Below are 16,608 nucleotides of genomic sequence, written 5' to 3' on the forward strand. Positions count from 1 at the left end.
CGCCGCCGCCGGCGTTTGTAGGCCTCAGGTTTGCACCGTCACGTTGCGAAATTGAAACCGGAGCCCCGGGCGGAGCCACTTCTGCCCGCGATCCGCCCCGGCCCGGGGGTGGGGGGAGCCCAGCCCCCTGCCCGTGGTGCCTGGGTTGGCGGATGGGCCGGAGACCCGAGGTGGCGTGCGGTGTCCGCCCGTCCCATCTGACCCCGCCAGGGCCCCTGGTCCCGACTGTTGGGCGAGTTCTAGGGAGCTTTCGGGAAGGGGAAGAAGGTGCCATTCTGACACCCTAGAAGTCACCGGAGAGGTCACGAATAGGCGGTGACCCTCGGATAGAGCAGGGAGGGTGGGGGTGGGTAGAAAGGGCCGCCGTGCCAACCTCAGGAGAAACCCCGGGGTGACAGTGCTTTCAGAAAGGAGAGTCGGTGCACACTCGACTGTGAACACTGCAGTTTTCCAGGGGACGGCGACCCACGTTCGCGGAGAGCGGTGGTCACCCTGAATCCCGGGGCGCCCCACTCGCCGCCCATTTTTGCCTCGATGCTTTGTGGGAAGTGTAGTTCCGGGGTGCCGCAGGCCCACGCTGGGGTTACAAATACTGAATTTTCATGGCACACGTAAGATAATATCTGATTGCCTTTTGGGAGGTTAGTTGAAATGCTTTAGGTTGTTTGAGGGCTACCCCCCTCCCATGCTGCTCTTCAGTTTATGACAAAAACAAGAAAGGTGTTATTTGGAGATGATGTGAGTTTTAAATGGAAGGAAGCTTGGGTGAGGTGTTGCAAGCTTTGAGAAGCTTGTGTTGTTAAAGCCCCTTCTGAATTTCCATATGAAAGTAGTTATAAACATAATTTATACTTCTTTGGTGCTTGGCAGTTTAAAGGTACTTTTATATACATGATCTCACTTTTACCCTCATAACAGCCTTATGAGGCAGGTAGGTAGGAGTTATCCTGTTTTAAAGAGGAGGCAGGTTTGGAGAGATTAAGTTCCTTGCTGCTTTGACACAGAACTGGTGGAGCAGGAGTACTGTTTGCTCTTTTTGAAGCTGAAGTAAACACTTGGTGTGACCCTGGGCACGATGGAGAGTCAGAGTAGACAAGGTCTCATGGTGTGGTTAGACGTAGACATGGGCACATACCCACAGTTGACTGCTTGACTGTCACTTCCAAGTAGGAGCACCCCAGGCTTTCTGAGATCAGTTCCCTGATTTTTATTTTTCACATTTTTTTATTATGGTAAAATACACATAGTATTTACTATCTTAGCCTTTTTTAAATATACAGTTCAGTGGCATTAAGTACATTCACACTGTTGTGCAGTCATCACTGCCATCCATCTCCAGAACTCTTTTCATCTTGCAGAACTGAAACTTTATACCCATTAAACAACAACTCCTCATTCCTTCCTTCCCCCCCCAACCCCTGGCAACCACCTTTCTACTTTTCTGTCTCTATGATTTTGACCAGTCTAGGTACCTTGGGTAAATGGAATTATACAGTACTTGTCTTTCTATACCTGGTTCATTTCATTTAGCATAATGTCCTCTGGGTTCATCCATGTCGTAGTGTGTGCCAGAATTTCCTTCCCTTGCATGTATAGACCGCATCTTATCCATTCATCTGTCTGTGGACACTTGGGTTGCTTCCACATTTTAAACATTAGGGAGTGTTGCTGCTATGAGCATGGGTTTACAAATATATCTTTGAGACTCTGCTTTCAATTCTTTTGGATATATACCCAGAAATGGAATTGCTAGATCATGTGGTAATTCTGTTTTTAATTTTTTTTTTTTCCTTTTTGTGACGGGTAAGGGGATCACAACCCTTGGCTTGGTGTCACCCACACCGCGCTCAGCCAGTGAGCGCGCCGGCCATTCCTATATAGGATCTGAACCCACAGCGGGAGTGCCACTGTGCTCCCAAGCGCTGCACTCTCCCGAGTGCGCCACAGGGCCGGCCCTTGTTTTTAATTTTTTTTAGGAACTGCCATGCTGTTTTTTTTTTTTTTCCTTTTTGTCTTTTTTACTGACCGGTAACGGGATGTCGTGCCGTACCGGGGACCGTACCGGCAATGGGATCGCAACCCTCGGTGTTGCGTACGCACCGCGCTCAGCCAATGAGGGGGAACCGGTCTCCACATGGGATCCGAACCCTCAGCGGGAGCGCCGCCGTGCTCCCAAGGGGCGCACTGGCACCAGGCCGGCCCATTTTTATTTTATTTTTATTTTTATTTTTTTTTGTTTGTCCTTTTTGAGACCAGCCGCACCGCGCTCAGCCAGTGAGCGCACGGGCCATCTCTATATAGGATTCGAACCCGGAAGCGCCGCAGTCTCCCGAGTGCGCCACTGGCTCGGCCCTGCCATGCTGTTTTTTATAGTGGGCGTACCATTTTGCTTTCCCACCAAAATTGCGCAAGGGTTCCAGTTTCTCCATATCCTGATCAACACTTGTTATTTTCTGTATTTTTCAGTAGTAACCATCCTAATGGGTGTGAGGTGATCTGATTTTTTAAGTTGACGTATTGCATGATATCTGAGTTCCTGTCGTAGCACTAAACACATTAAAATCTGAATTACTAGTAGGAATGGGAAACAAAACTAGGGGAAGAATTGGATGTCATTCTAAAGTGGCTGAAGTATTTGTGTATATGCAGTCTGCTACTGTGCATCAGGTACCTGTTAAGTTGCTGGTAGTACTTCTGGTTAAGTACTTTAGCAGCTAATGGAAAAGTTATGAACAAATTCTAATCCTTGCTTTTTCATTGATTTCTTTGGTCAAATCATTGATCATCGGTCACAGGTATCTGTTGACTTGGTTTCTGTATTTCTTCAGGGGAGATTAAATACTTGGCAGTTGGTACCTTAGGATAACTTAACTTGACACATACATAATATACTGGTTAAGAGGTTTCAAATAAATCACTTTTAGTTTTAGAATGGCTATAGTGAAAGGGGAGATGGCTGGTAAAAGGTGCTTTTAAAAATTCCACCCTAAAAAAGGAGGTAATTGTTTGAATATTTGCTATTATTTCTGACTAGTGGATGATAATAAAATAATGTAGTCGATACCAGCTTTATTTTCTTGCCCATAACACTTTATTGTGAAAATCTTCAAACAAAAGGAAAGTTGAAAATGAATGTTCATATGCCTACTGCCTAGATTCTACCATTGATAGTTGAATCGCTTTATCATATGTGTTTGTTCCTCTTTCAGTCTGATTTTTTTCAAATTAACAATTTTCTTTTTTACTTTATTTAAAAGAAATTGTGGTAAAATAAACAAAACATAAAATTTACCATCTTAACCATTTTTAAGTTCAGTGGCATTAAGTACTGACTCCATCTTTTTTTGATGTATTTCAGAGTAAATTGGTGATGCCTTCACACTTTCCCCCTAAATATTTCAGCACCAGCATTATTTTAAATGATTTGTATATATTCTTTTATTTCTCAGAAGAATCCTAGGAGGGAGGTAGAATTATTATTGCTGTTTTATGGAGTAATAAAAAGGCTTCTTATGTCCTTCCCCTGAGTCCTGTAGCTAGTAAGGGGCAGAGTTGGAATGGGATCCCAGGTGTCTCAGACTCTAGTATGCGTTCATAACCAATCTTTAGGCCATATTACCTCTATTTACCATAGTCGGTGTGTTCATGCTGATGAAAAGTTCAAATCAGATGCATTGCTAGAGTCACAGCGAGATGTTACTTTAATCCAACTATTCGCTACTTTCCATTGCTGTTGGGTACAAAAGAAACACCAAAGTCCACCAAAGGAATTATAATGCTATCAAGGAAGAGGATAAATATCTGTAAATGGATATATAAGGACCAAAAGGTATAATTATATGATATGGATAATACCATCTATGATTCCCAGGTCTGTTTTTTGAGATGTGTAGCTGTGAACACTGCATTTCTATAGATTTCAGATCAACATTTTTTACCTTTGGACTTGAAGTAATACACATATCATATCAATTTAAATTAAATCCATGGCCACTTTCAGTTATATCTGCTACTGTACTTTGCAGGAGCTTCTGAGAAGCAGAACTGAGTCTTATGTTTCTCTTTTATTTATTTATTTCTTTTTTAGAGTAGCATCATTGGGCATGAAAGTTGCTAAAAGGTAGGCAGCATAATTTTGGGTTGAGATATGTTAGAATTTGCTATCCTTTCATAAACCTTACGTAATTCTCACTTTGAGTTAGGTGTTTATAATAGGATAATAGTAAAACTAATGTTTATTGAGGGCTTACTATGTGTTCTAATTGCTTTGTACATATTAACTGATAGAATCCTCCAACAACCCTGTGAGTTTGGTACTACTATGGTCTCAATGGTGGAGCTCCCCTCATACAGAGTTTGTACTCAGATTCTCAAATTCCAAAATTTATCTAATTCTGATCTACCACGGTCTTATCCTCCCTATAAGGGAGAATGTACAGTTTATAACAAGATGCAGATAGCTTTTAGAAGAATCTTATGTCTCACTAGTATCTAGAAGAATCTCCTCTAGTGTTTAAAATGTGGTAATACTCTAATGTTTGTTGAACAGAACATACTAGATTTTTGGGTAAGGTGCCAAAAAAGAGAACAGTTCTGACTGTGTTAAAGGCAGTTCTGAAAACTAGTTTGTAAATTACTTAAGGTTAGAGTCTGTAGTTTTCTTTCTTTATATTTAGGGTTGTGAATAATATGAAATTCAATGCAGGCATGTGGATAATTTTTCTTCTAATATTATCCTCTGCCACTTCATGGAAAAGTTGACATTGTAGTTATATTTTGCCAGCGGGTAGAGAGATTTCTGATAGAGGGAAAGAAGCATTTGAGACTTTTCACCTGGTCATCTGTTTAATGGTTTCGTATTCTGGGCTATGTAATTATAAGGCACCCTTAGAATCTGTAGGAATTATCTTAGTTGGGATAAAGACAACTCATGAAGAAGCAATAGCCTGTAAACTTAAAGCATGCACTGTTCAATTTGAGCATTTGAGGTAGCTATGGGAAACTTCACTTGCAAAAGTTGGCCAGATAATCAACATGTCAGATATTTTCAGAGAGAGTCTCTGCTGGTGTCAGGAATACTAGTGGCTCTTTTGTAGGATGAAATGTGGGAGGTTATGTGTAGCTGTGTGGTTGAATGTGATTCTGTGGACATACAGAAGTAGCCCCAAAGAAATGATCACTTTAATGATAGGCATACATGCTGTCAGTTGATCTTTGTAGAAAGTCTAAGCAAGCATGTATCATTTAAATTTTGGTTACTTAACCAAATAGAAAGGTTAAAATGGAAAATGACAATGGTATTTCTATTTTTTTCTAACAACTTCTAATCTTTTACTTTCACCCAATTCTGTTTTGAATTATGCTGTCAGTAAACTGTAATATTTAATAAAGGCGAATGTCAATGAGAATAGTTGGCACTGGGGCATTGACCTTGTTTAGAAGATAGATGTTAAAATCGTAGGCACTGCCAGTGTACTCAGGTGGTTTGATCCCAGTTGCTGATCTCTTGTTTCAGTCCTGGCCAATCTCTGCCTTCCTGTTTGCCATCTTATATGGCTTGTTTTACCCACACATTTTCCAATTCAATAAGCAGACTTTTAAAATTGAGTGAATAATTTATGGTCCTGTCCTCAGAGGGCTTATAATTCTGCACAGAGACCAATTTACATATAAATATAAATGACTAATATGAAGCATGATGTGAAAAATGCCTAACAGTTCTTTGGAAACCTAAAGGAATGAGAATAGCATTCCAGGCTAAAGGAATAGTAGCTTGAGCTGAGACATGGAAGTAGGAAAATATGTGCATTTTCAGAAAAAAATTGAGTAAATCTGATATAAATGGAATGGGAATGCTGTGTGAAGTACTGGGAAAGGAGATAAACTTTGGAGTTTGAGTCTTGGCATAAGCTGCCTTTATGGTCTGGGATCTTGGGCAAATTACTATATCTTCCCAGGTCTCAGTTTCTTTCTCATAAAACTGGGATAAAAACAAACAGTCATAGTGTTGCTAGAATTAGTGCATGTGAAAATGTCCTGTATAAACAAGCTCAGTACAAGTTATTATTATTTTTGGTGTGGGGCAATAGCAGATGATGCTGGGAGATAGGTTGGGACCAGGGTGACGTAGGAATGCCAATACAAGTAGTTTGGAGTTTGTTCTCTAGACAGTAGAGAATCATCAAAGGCTTTTAAGCAGGGCTGTAAAATGAGTAGAGCTGTTGTATAAGGGTAACAGGTGCAGTGGTGTAACATGGATTGCAAGGATCCAGAGACCATGAGCAGCAAGACCAATTAGGAGGCTGTCACAGTGGCCGAGTAAAAGAAATTTAGGGTCTGAATTGGGATAGTGGAAGTGGATTTGGCAAGGTGGTAATGTAATCTAGAATCCCTAAAATAGGCAGAAATTATTGGCCAAGTAGATGACGGTTATTAAAGAGAGGGAGGAGTTAGAGATGATTCTAAAACTTTAACCTGAGAGTCTGGGAGGTGGAGGAATAGGGGAGAGTATAGCCTTTAGACAGATGTAGGGAAGTGGAAGTAGAGAAAAGAGACAACAGGTTTGTGTTCAACAAATAAATTATATGTTGAACGAATGGGTTGAATTATTGAGGCACCCATGTTGAGTTGTTTAGGGAGACTGTTTTGAGTAGTGGCTAAAACCTTTGGAATTGGAGTCAGAGCCAATTTTGAATGTTTAAACGAGGTACCTAACTTCTAAGTCTTGGTTTTCTCATCTATAAAATGGGATAATAACAAAACCTATCTTACAGGATTGTTATGAGAATGGGAAGAGATAATGCACGTTAAGAAGTTGGCATAGTGCTTGGCACAAGGGTTGCAGGTGTGTAGGAACTTCTGTTTTGGAGCTTGGGAGAGTATGGGAATGATGGTGAAGTCATGGGAATGGACAGATTGTCCAGGGGACAGCCATGTGGGGGCTACACATATGTAGGGATGAGAAGAAGACAAAGAAGAGGCAGGGAAAGAGACAAGGAATGCCGAAAGGTCAGAGGATACCAGGGTTGCGACTATTAACCATTTACATTGTCACTTGTAATGTATTAATAACATGTATATATACTCACAAACACTCTTCTTATAAAACTATTGTGTCATTCACAGACTTTCTTTTAATTTTAATGTAAGATTTTATATGTTTATGATATATATGCATATATATACATATATGATAAAATACGTGTTGTTTTGGTATTGGAGTTTTTGTAGTCTTCAGTGAATAATTATCAATGTATTTTTTGAAGCATTAGCATATTCCTTATTCCTTCTGAAATTTTGTAATCACTGTAATTTTTTCCCCTCATTCTGAATTTGCAAAGCAGGGCATCAAAGATCTTAGCAAGAAATGAAAAGTGCTAATTTTCTCTTAAAATGGTAGTTATGCATATAAATCTTTTAATTGTATTTTTTTGGTGTTCTAAATAATAGATTCTTTATACAATTGCATATGTACGAGTGGATGAACATACCATTGGTGATCCAGAGGATTTTTGTCAAGATTGGATAAACCATGTATCACATTGATTGTAGAGGTTAGTAGATTTAGTTCCTTAGGATGTGTACATTTTTTTGTAGCAGCATTTAAAAATGCATAGGTTATCAGGTACCGATTTCCCCTCAACTACTTTATGGTTTTTTTTTTTTTTCCTCTTCTAGCTATCCTGAGAGAATCAGTGAAGTTCATGTTAGTTTGTATGTGCCTGAAGCCTCTATTCTCTGTGATGATAAAAAATTAAAAAAGTAAGAAAGAAAAAAATATAAAATCTGAAAATGTTACTTCGCAGTGTGCACAGGAAAAGACAATGGGTGATAATTTACAAGTAAAATTGTCTACCACAACCACAACAAGTGATTTTACATGCTCCAGGAATATCACTTTGGAGTTAATTGTTTTATTTGTGAAAAGAGGTATTGAAGGAGGCATCATGATGGCAGTTGGATATTCCTAATTCAGCCATTTTGACATGCAGTGTGATTTTAAAAAAATCACTGAATTCTGCTTCATTCTGAAGCAGAACAAGAGTATGGTGTTAGTTTCACTCTTGGATGATGTTGGTTGGGTCTCTGATTGAAATTCTGTAAATTCCGATTGTAATTCTCTGGTATCATGGGCTCAGTATCCAGTGAATGCCTGAGATTTTGTAGCTTCAATCCAAAATGTATTGCTATCTTCTAATTTAACTATTGGATTCCCTCCTCCTGCCATATATTCTATTTTTTGGTATATATGAGCATATTGCTGATATGGTATATGATGCCTTAATTTATTTAGGTGGAATTTTGAGGGATGAAATATTTTATAAAACAGAGTTCAACTTTAGAATAAATTTTGGTTTATTTTTTCTGTTTCACATATCTTTATTTCTTAGGTGTGTAGAGAAATAGAGAATCAGGAGGTTCAAAGAATTGTTTAGAAGAGTCATGAGGACATTATTTATTCCCTCCTAGATTCTTTAACTCTTAGAACTTTTGGGCCTGTGATGTGTTAATGTCATTTTTATATATTGAAGTCAAGCAGGTGAAACCACAAATGCTGGGATTTAAATAGTGACTTAAAGAACATTCTAGAGTTTACACATCCAAATGAGCATTGTTCATCTAAGTAATTAGCTGCTTTGGGTTGATCTTAACTATTGTACATTTGATCTGATTGCCTTAGTTCTAGTGGGCAGGGATACTAGCAGGGACTACTACATCAGCAGAGGCCTCCTGCTCAGGACCTCATTGCCCTCCCCTGGACAGCACTGGCTGAAGGGAGGCAATCCTGCAGGAACTGTGATGGATTGTTCCTTTCTGGGAGTGGATCTTCTCCCCACTCCCAACTTATTATGTATGTGTTTACTGCTGGACTGCCTGACATTTTCCTTTCAAGTACATTTGCATTTAAGGAGTTCCTTAAAAAAAGGCTGGAGGTGGGGGCAAACCTGTATTTAAAAACATAGTAGTAGAGATCACATTTCTAGACATTAATTCCTAAAGAAGCATCCTGCTGGCCTCATTTGGATTTTGCCAAATATCAGAGTGGCATTCAGTGAATTGAAATTATATTTAGGAATCAGTAGATGAATTGCACTTTAACTACCAGTTAGTATCTGGTTAGATTTATAATTCACAGGATTGATCTTCCAGAAAATATGAGTAAGTATTGACTATTACACACAAACTCTGGATGCCAGCCAGGGCTTCCTTATTCTTCATAGTTTTAGTCTCTAGCTACTAATTGAAGGGATTGTCAGAGTCCAGAAGTGCTCCTTCTCTTCCCTACCCTCCAACCTGTCACTTGCAATTTTTATGAATTTCCTCTAATGTAGTCCCTTAGCCTCTGGGCTCCCATTTCTGAAAATGCTGCTCTGGTTCCACCCATGTCAGCTAGGACGCAAAACCCACCTGTTTCACTGGTTCACACACGCACACGCACACACACACGCACACACACTCTCTCTCTCTCTCCCCCCCTCCCCCCCTTTCTCAAGCATTTCAGGAGGTAACTCTTGAAGATGTGATGAGTCATAGGGAAAGGCCTTGCCTTAAGAACACTTGATTTTCTGCCCTTTCACTGGTTCCCTCTCCCTCTTTGTCTTTTTCTTTTCTCCTACTCTACTTCTCTCTGCAGTAACTACTGCACCCCTCCTGATTTGGAGCAGAACAGTTCTGCCACACAGTCAGACCTTAAGGAATCTCACCTTTTCATTTTTGAAAACCTCTAGGCAATTGTTATGATACCAGAAATATACAGTCTGGTTTCCAAGAGATTCTGATGCCAGTGTTATAAATTATCACCAATCCCCCTCCTTCCCCTTGCTATAAATATTAGAAGTATACACTTTTAAATAGCTTTTCTAGTGCATGAGGAATTGATATTTCATGCGCTCAGCAGGTATTTGAGTAACTACTCTGCAAGACACTAAGTGCTTGGATACAAAGAGACTAAGTCATAGGTTCTCAACTTGGGGAACTGGAGGTAGATGAGACGAACGAGTATATAGTCAGGTGGAGTCAGATTCAAATCACACTTCAAATTGCTGTGAAGGTGTAGGTAGACTGGGCAATTCTATAATATACAGCAAAAGATAAGTGTGCCAGGAGAGATACAGAAAAGGTGGCCAGGATGGGGGTGTGTGTGTGGCATGTCGTATTTGAGCTGCACCTTGAATGGGATGGATTTGGAGGTGCAGAGAAAGAGGAGGGTAGTCTGGAGAGGATGGGAGAGTATTCCTGGTTGAGTGACTTGCTTGGTCAAAAGAATTGGGCCAGGAGAATTTACTGTACATTAAAGAAGCTATTGGTATATGGCTGTTGGGGAGTGACTGGATGTGTGGTTAAGTCCTTTGGGGCTAGATTGGCCTAATCTTGTGAAGGACTCCCTGCCTGATCTGGTATTCAGCCTAAGTGTGTGATAGCTGCTTATTTTTTTAATGGATTCTTATGGAAGTATATATATCTTTTTTTTCTTGGCAAAGACCTTCCATTTGTATTTGGACCCAGTTGTAGGCTGGCTTAAGCAAAAATGGGGCTCCCATAAGGAATCAGGAAGTCTTGTGGTACCAAAAGAGGCCTTTAAAAGGAGTTTGGAATGAAGGACTAGAAGTTATCCAGATTTTCTTCAGCTTCTCCTCTTTGTGCCTCCATGCCATTCTTTCTTAAGACCTACTTCCTCTGATTTTGTGCTCCTTGGTTAGGCTGAAGATGCCCATATCGTATCTTCTAGCTTACTCTTACAGGTCCAGTCACTCAAAGGAGTCTTGACCCTTTGGTCCCAATTCTGAATACCTGGGGAAGGGATGAATTGTGTCAGGGACCCATCCTTGACACATTGGCTGTGGCCAGGTACAAAGCCATGTTGTACATAGCTGTCTAATAAGATTTAGTATTTTCCACTTCCTCTGCTGACACCATGCTGTAATTTAGCATGGTAGAAGGAGCATTGTGTTTGGAGGTAGTCTGCCTAGGGCTTGCAGCTTAGCCCTGCCACTTACTAATTTTGTAATCTTGGTCAACATGATTTTTTCTAGGCTTTGTTTCCTCATCTGTAAATTGGGGCTAATATTACCTACTTCATTCAACAAGTAATAGTTTAGAGGGAGGTACTGTGTTCTAGTGTGCACCTGGAGGGTTAAAACCTCCCTGGGTTCAACTTCTGATTCTGTGTCTTATTAGCTTGGTGATCTTTGGCAGGTCAGTCAGGTTGTGAGTCCCACTATATTCATCTGTAGAGGAACAGACTTTTTTTGTTTTTGTTTTTGGAGGCTGGCCTGAATGGGGATCCGAGCCCAGACTTTGTGTTATAACACTGTGCTCTAACCAACTAAACTAACTTGCCAGCCCCAGTTATTCAACTTTAAGTTCAAACAGTCTCTGTACCTCACAATGTTTTTCCAAGGCTCAAAAGACCACAAAGTGAAATTTTGTGACTGTGATATGCTTACACATATATGAGTCAGAAGAAAGTAAATGGCATTAGGAAGAATATTTCCTTGTGAAGTATTCTAATAAGTCATACATTTCCATGGTAACTTGACAGATCTTAAAATAGCCTGTATTTCAAGCTTTATTTTATTTTATTTTATTTTGCAGCTGCCTGGTACAGGGATCCGAACCCTTGACCTTGGTGTTACAAGGCTGCGCTATAACCAATTGAGCCAAACGGCCAGCCCCTAACCTGATTTAAATTTAAAAATTTACTTTCATATTCAGAAAAAATAATGTTCTTTGTAGAAAATTTTTTTTGTGTGTAAAATTTTTATTTATTTATGTTTTATTATTACACAAAGTATACATTTTTTGTGGCCAGTTACCAATTTCTCCCTAACTCCCTCCCTTTGTAGAAAATTTAAGCAACCTTAAAAAAAAATCTGAAATCTGTCACCCAGAAATAACCATTTTCTTTTTCTAATTCACACAAGTAATTCATGCTCATGAAGTAAATTAGTAATGACATAGAAGTAAACAAAAGAATCTCCTGAAATTCTATCACAAAGGAGTAGTCACTACCTTGAATATAGTCCTTTCCTTATTCTTTTTGACAATGTGTACTTTTCTTGCGTACTTTCTAAGGAATGTTTTGATGTTCAGATTGTCCTGAAAAGGTGATAGATCTAAGGAAACTGATTTATTGCTTTTTCTTTTTTTTTTTTTTTTTTTTTTAACTTTTTTTTTGCGTACTTTCTAAGGAATGTTTTGATGTTCAGATTGTCCTGAAAAGGTGATAGATCTAAGGAAACTGATTTATTGCTTTTTCTTTTTTTTTTTTTTTTTTTTTTAACATTTTTTTTCCTACAAGTAATGATGTGAGTGAAAACCAGTGATTGTAGGTATATTCCCTTTTCTAGTCTTGTGAGAAAAAAGGTTTTCCTCCTTAACTCAGAAGTCAAAGTTGTATTTTTTTGAGAGATCTGAAGAATGAGTGATTCATGTGGACAGTTTTATGTCTCAGGAATAATTTAATGTTTTCTGAAATATCAGCGGATAAAGGTGAATAATACTGTAATGAACTCCTTAAACCTTTACTGGTCATTTCTTCCTTGTGGGGGCAATAGGAGGGAGGGTTCCTTTGTCTTTAGATAAACGAAAGACATAAATAATATGAATTAGAGAATTATTTAAAGGGGAGTAAATGAATATATTTATATTTTTAGTAGATTTTTTTCCTACTTAAATTTAATAGTTCACTGATCTAAACTGGAAATTGGTTTTTTGTTTTGTTTTGGGATTTAAGATTCTCAAGGTTTTGATACTTTTTTTTTTCCTTTTTGTCTTTTTTTGTGTCCGGCAACGGATCGCAACCCTCAGTGTCGCGCCCGTACCGGACCGGGACCGGCAACGGGATCGCAACCCTCGGTGTCGCGCCCGCACCTCGCTCAGCCAGTGAGCGGGAACCGGTCTGTATGTGGGATCCGAACCCTCGGTGGGAGCGCCGCCGCGCTTGCAAGCGGCGCACTGTAGCAGTGCGCCACCGGGCCGGCCCCAAGGTTTTGATACTTTTGATACTTTTCCTTTGAGAACAACTGATTTTTTTTTTGTTCTTCCATATTTTTCCTTTATCTTTGAGACATGGATTCCTTTTAAAAGTTTGTTCTGTGTACTATTTTTTCTAATTAAAAAAGAAATGTATTTTTTAATTAAAATACATTTGCTGAATATATAAGAATATTTAATTAGAATATAATTTGCTGAAGAATATTTGGAAAGTACATAAAAGTATAAAGAAGAAAAATCTAATGTATTTTCTTTTTAAAATAGTTATATCATAAAATAGAATTATTATGGTATTTGTGTCTTTTTAAAAATAATGAAATATTTTAAGTATGAAGAGAAGTACGGATGGTAATCTTATGAACACGTAAGTATGTCCCACCCATCTTTGTCAGATCTTTACATTTTGTGCAGTTAGCTTCAGGTCTTTTATTTATTTATTTTTAGCTTTTTTTTTTTCGGCAGCTGGCTGGTATGGAGAATACCTTGAGTTTTGTGTTATCAGCCCCACAGTCTCCCAAGTCTTTTATTTTTTTAAAGAAGTAAACATTATAGATACAGTCAAATTCCTGTTTGTTACTCCTTGCCATCTTGTTTTCCTATCCTTTTGTTTGTTCCTCCCCCCTCCTCTCCCTTTCTCTTCTTCTCTCCCAGAGGTCATTCCTGTGATGTATATATCATATGCAATATATATATTGCATTTAAAAACTTCCCTGAGTGGAACCATACCATACATATCTTTCTGCAACTTGCTTTCTTTGTTTGATCTTAGATTTTTTAGATATAGTTCTGTTGGCCCATGTGACATGTAACTCTTGTTTATAAATTTCTACCGTTGTATGACTCTACCACAATTTCTTTATCCATCCTCCTGTTGATTTTTATTTAGGTCATTTCTATTTTTTTTTGCTTTTACCAATAACCCTGTGGCTATGAACAGTTTCACCATGTGTCCTCCTTGTGCTTCTTTCTCCCTGGGAGAGTTTTTTCCCAGGACAGTGTTATGCAAAGTGTGGTCTGAGGACTAGGGAATTATTTCTTGCAAATAAGGAAGGAACTTGCATCAGAATGTAAATCAACTAACACTGTGAATTTATTTAACATTTCTTATTCTAGTGTAAAACTTTTTCAGCAAAGGAAGAAGTGTTCCTTATCTCTTTGCTAACTAGTGACAGTTGTAGATGGGCTGCTTTGAATAGTAGAATTGCTAGGTTGTGCTTCCTCAATTTTACTAGAGATGACTGTCCCAGAAAATTGTTCTTCAGAGATTGTATCAGTGTGTACCCCATCAACAGTGAAATGGAGTTCCTTTTGGTTTGTTTCTGGTCTTTGCCAACAATTGGTACTGTTAGACTTTAATTTCTTTTTCCTGAAGTGATGGGTACAAAATAATATGTCATTGTTGTATTAATTTTGCATATTTCTGATTAGTGTGATTGGGCATCCTTTTATGTGTTATTTGGTATTTGTGTCTCTTCTCTGAGTTGCCTGCTTATATTCTTTGTCCATTTAAAAAAATTGGATTGATTTGCTTTTTCTTGATTTGCAGGAGTTCTCTAAGTATTCTCTATTTAATTCGTTTTTAGTTAAAAATATTGCAGCTATTCATAGCTTATCTTTTTACTTTATGGTGTGTTTTTTGTTTTATCTGAATTTATTAGCATTTTATGCTTTGTGTTTGAGTTCTAATTTTTTCTTTTCAGTTTTCTTTTAAAAGCTTTAAAATCTTGCTTTTTACACGTTTGTTATTAATTTACCAAAAAGTGATCTTTTGGGCATTTTTTTCTATATGGGTAAACAATTCTTCCACATTTCGTTGAGTAGTCTGTTTTTTCTCCTCTGATTCTCCCCCCCCCCCAACATGAATCAAGCGTTTTATTTAATCATATCAAGGAAACACCTTAAATATTAATTTAAAAACTCAGGCTTATGTCAAACATAGTGCCCTGATAGTTTCCAGAACATTATTTGGAATGCCCATATCCCCAACTAAGATTTAAAAGTTTGGTGATCCACTGCAGGATGTTGAATTAGAACTTCACTCATTGTCATGTTGGATTTCTTGATATCTTGTGATGCTTTCATCACTCATTGGAACAATGAGTTCAGCTTCCTAGGAACATTTGAAAATAGCTGAGAAAAGTTTGCTCAGTAACCTGGTGCCTTCCAGGTTTTTAACTATGAAGAATGTTACTTGTGCAAGTCAGAATCTGATACCAATTAAATGATGGAAGCTTTGCCAATAAACAAGAATATGCTCTTCCACGGCTAGGAAGGGAGACTGCTCCAGCTGACAGGTCCTAAAGATTCATGGAGATCTCTGATTCTCAATGCCATTTTTGTCAATCTCTAGTTTCCATGTATTACCAGTTCTCTTTCCATTGTCAAAGAACAAAATGAGAATGTATTTAAAGATTTCAATTGGCTTTATTGTGATTCTAGAATTGTTATTCCATATAATAGAATAAGTGTTCCGATGAGCTGAGTACTGGTGGTTGGTTTTATAGACAGAAAAAGGTTGAAGAAAGAAGAAACAAAGAATAAAAGTGAATTGGTCATTTCAAAGTTATTTTCCTTGTATGGTGGGGACAGGAAGACAGAACAATGGAAAAATAACTGACTAGTTATCGTCAGGTTATTCTTGTGTAAGGATTAAAGCAGAGGGAACTTCATTATCATACCTAGTGAATATTTAAACTAGCCCGTTTGGGAAATTGGCTGTTAATCTCTTTCTACTGATTTCTCAGGTCAGAGCACAATCTAAGTGGACCTTAGCAGGGGTGACTCCATTTTGATTTTTTAGTCTGGTCTTTTGGGGCCTAGTGCAGGAACTTAGTCCATAACAATGACCTCCTCTAGTTTTATTTGACACCGTGTTCTCTGTTTTAATCTATTGATTTATTTGTGTATCTTTACTTCACACAATCTTAATTACTATAGCTTTATAAAAAGTCTTGAAATCTGGTAGGGCCACTTCTACCTCATTTTTGTTGAAAAAGTTATTCTTGGCTTTTTGCTATTCCATATTCAGTTCCATTCATATTCCATATGAATTTTTCTTTACTTCACACAATCTTAATTACTATAGCTTTATAAAAAGTCTTGAAATCTGGTAGGGCCACTTCTACCTCATTTTTGTTGAAAATTATCAAAGTTATTCTTGGCTTTTTGCTATTCCATATTCAGTTCCATTCATATTCCATATGAATTTTGATGCTCACGAAGAACTCTGTTGCCTGTAGAGAATATTTGGTTGTGGGGGGCTTGCTGTCTTTGCAGTATTGAGTTTGTGGGCATTAGTGCGGTTTACCAGATGTTTTCTGTTTTCTGGGCACAAAATTCTATCTTGTTAACATCAGGATTTTATTTAAAAATATAATTTTCTGTCTGGTGTCTTTTTGGTCAGGGACAGGGTAGGGGACATGCAATTTGTTTTGCCGGTGAGTTGAGCAGAAGGATTGGGGTATGGCACCAGCCAGCAGTGTTCAAGATGGTGTTGTCTCTGTCAACTCGACTGCAGTGAGCGGAGCCCTCCATCTCACCTGTGATTGATGAGTAGTGTAAGTTAGAAACTTTGTTTGTTTTTTTTTTTTTTTTTCTTTTTCCGTGTCCGGC

The 16,608-nt window shown here is 38.4% G+C and overlaps 1 protein-coding gene across 1 annotated transcript in view; it reads left to right on the forward strand.

Annotated features, from left to right (window-relative positions):
* KIAA0368 (KIAA0368 ortholog) overlaps window positions 1–16,608 on the forward strand; it is a 106,812-nt gene that overhangs the window by 939 nt on the left and 89,265 nt on the right. The gene's annotated exons all lie outside the window — the stretch shown is intronic.

Source organism: Galeopterus variegatus, unplaced genomic scaffold (assembly GCF_000696425.1).
Source record: "Galeopterus variegatus unplaced genomic scaffold, G_variegatus-3.0.2 Scaffold3077, whole genome shotgun sequence".
NCBI lineage: Eukaryota > Metazoa > Chordata > Mammalia > Dermoptera > Cynocephalidae > Galeopterus > Galeopterus variegatus.